Raw genomic sequence first — 3,223 nt, 5'->3', positions numbered from 1 at the left:
GAAACTCAATTAAAGTTATCGAATATGGAGGACCCTTCTGACCCAATTAACTTTCTGTTTCTGTCAATGGAGAGGTACAGTTAGTGTTATCAGTTATCTACATTTTAAGGAGGGTCCAATCATTTTATATCAATAAATTAAGGGTGGTTAGCTGCAGTCAAGTTTGACTATTAGTTTCCTCCTTTGTACATGTTGGACCAAAAAGTAAATTGAGTTACTAATTTGACAATGGGTAAATTTGATAGTACCTTGAAGTTTCCCATCATGAAGCTTTTCACTATGATTTCAACATTGCTTCAGAGCACCTAGATGAGCATGCAGCATTCACATCCTAGAACAAGTCTATGTTGTTAGGCTTCTTAATTTTTTCTCTCTCTAATAAACATTTAAAAAACTGAACTTAATGGCATTATATATCATCAATGTAAGTAGTGTTTTTGTGGTTAACTTGCACCAAAAAAAGAGAGTTGAAACCAAATAAACAAAATTATCTATTATTAATCGCGAGGTTGATTTTATGTGTCACGATTTCATACAAACAAATGTTTAGAAATAGCTTAAAAATAAAATGAAATATATGAATAGTTCAGCGAGTATTGTTGACATAATTTTGATTTACTACAGACAAAATCATAACAAATGAACCGTTTATATGATTGTTCTGCTTTCACAGCACGTGTATCAAAAGGTAACTTCCCTGTTTATCAAAAGGTAACTTCATTCTTATCCTACAATTTTACGAGTTCAAATTGATTGATGAGAGTCACAATTTCTATCAAATGATGGTAGTGGCACTACGAAACTGAGCAGGCATGAAAGTGTGTGTTAGATTTTCTCTAATATCCTTTTTGGAAGGGGTTAGAACCCATTTCGAATCAGATTAGTCGCAAAACTATGATACGATTGAAATATCTTTGAAAAAGTCACAATTTCTCAATAGGTTGGAGAGACTCAAACTTAAAATCAAATTGATCGGGTTTGGGCTTCGGACATTAATTGGTATCTAAAAACAAAAGTAACTTCATTTTTTGTTAGTTTTGATTATTTCGTCTTTCTTTTGTCATGGCGATCTATTTGTTTCACCCTGCTTCCTACTGCATTATTTATTATTCTAAATTCAGCTCTACCCGAAAATGTTGTATAGTCACTTTTTGTCAGTTGTTAAAGAAAAGTGCATAGGGTTTACAAAAAAGAAAAGAAAAGAAAAGTGCATAGGTTATATATTAGGAAGGAGAGTACGCATGACTAAAACTAAAATAAGAAGCTGAAGATCAAGATACCGTTAAGAAAACATGATGCAATGCTATTGGCTGCGGCTTACTATCACGAGTCTGGGTTAGACGAGATTTTTGAATTCAAAAATAAGAAAAAGAATGAAGATAATTGAAAGAAAAGTAACGGATATTTTAGGTGATAGTACGACTCCTTTACCTCTATTTGCACATGGTTATGAAAGTAAAGACAATCTGTTAAAACTATACACGTTGTTCTGTTTGATATTGTGGTCAAACTTTAAAATTGGGTTAGTTCAGGTTACATAATTGAATCTTACATGTTTTTCCCCCTATTTTCGTCGTGCATAAAAATTAAAAAGAAAAATAAATCCATAATATTTATTTTTAAAATTTGGGGGTGTCAAAATATGTTGAAAATCCAAACGTGAGTAGTGAAATCTCATATTAGTTAGAAATGGACTAACTAAGAATTATATAAGTGGAAGGATCACAAACTTAATATTTTAAGATGTTGGATAAAGATGTGGTCTCTGAGCTCATTTAATTTTTGAAGCCCCAAAATGGTTAGAAATTGATTAAGTGATAATTGATTAAGTGATAACCATATTTATGGTTTTGGGTTGAGATAATATAGTGTTGATCATGTCCTATTATAATATTGAGTTTTGTCGCTTAGCACATTTGATAGTAGATCTCCTCTATTATTGGCTCCCTGGTTTGCCAACAAAATACATAAACCATGAAGAGATCCATTAATTGGGACAAACCAAACACTTTTAGAAAGATCATCAATGAAGCAAAACCAAATCTGTTGCTTGTTCGAGAGGAAAACCAAATTACGTAGGAAGACTAAAGACAAAGAAGATGAAACTGCTAAAGTCGAGATAGGAAGAACCATTGTTCGCGTGGTTGTGGAGTGATTAATTTGTCCGGAATGAAATTTTGAGAAGTGATTTAACTGAAAACATCACGGTAAAATAGTCATAAAACGATGCAACTTTGGTCACTGGGTTACTTTTTTATTTTTTTGTAAAAGTGGTGGGTCAAGCCCATAGAATTAAATTGAAAGCTGATGCATGTTAAAGGAAACATGCTCCATCAGCAAAAACTTACAAAAGTCGCTCCAAAATGGAAAGATACAAGTAGGAGGAGAGAAATATAACTCTAACTCTCCATTCCTACTCTTAAGACCTACCAAAGCTAAACTGTCAGCACACAAGTTAGCCTCTCTAGGAACAAATTCAAAAGCAACATGCTCAAATGACAGTAAACTGTTCCTAATTTTCCTAGCTACCAAGGAATAGTCATCTAAATCATTCAGATTAGCTACACATGATAAGGCTTCTTTGCTGTCACTCCCAAGCCAAACTTTCTTGACCTTTAAATCACTTGCCAGCTTAAGTCCTTGCCAAATGCCCCACAACTCAGCTTCAAAGCTAGAGCAGCAACCAATTTTTAAAGAGAATCCACTAATCCAGTCTTCCAAGAGCATATCAAACCTCCACATGCTCCTGACTTAGACTCCAAATTCACAGCACCATCAACAAAGATTTTGAACACCTCTTTCTGCTCCTGATAACCAGCCTCAAACAGAGAAGAAGAGTGATCTATTTTCTGAGTAAATGTGTCCTCAGAACAACTACTATTCATATCTCTCAGATACAACAGGATTCTGCTCAGCGGGTCACTAGGCCAGTCAAAAAGATCTTCATAAACAGTTAGATTTCTCCACTGCCATAGCATCCAACAAGTGACAAAAAATGCTTCCTTCCACGAATGCCAGCATTTTGTTGAGAAAGATTTGCAAATATTTACTCTGAACCAGTCAAAATCATTAGTTAGCAGAAAATCATCAGGTATCTTACCTCCAAACCATCTCTCCCACACCTTCCTAGCCTTCAAGCAGTCTCTCATCACATGCATTAAGGTCTCATGTGCTGATGAACAAATCGGGCAAAGGGTCACCCCTCCATTCCACAAGCTAGTAA

The sequence above is a fragment of the Gastrolobium bilobum genome, unplaced genomic scaffold (assembly GCF_033153095.1).
Source record: "Gastrolobium bilobum isolate Gb01-03AN ecotype WA unplaced genomic scaffold, APGP_CSIRO_Gbil_v1 utg66970, whole genome shotgun sequence".
NCBI classification, from domain to species: Eukaryota; Viridiplantae; Streptophyta; class Magnoliopsida; order Fabales; family Fabaceae; genus Gastrolobium; species Gastrolobium bilobum.
Note: the sequence above shows the minus strand (reverse complement) of the source record.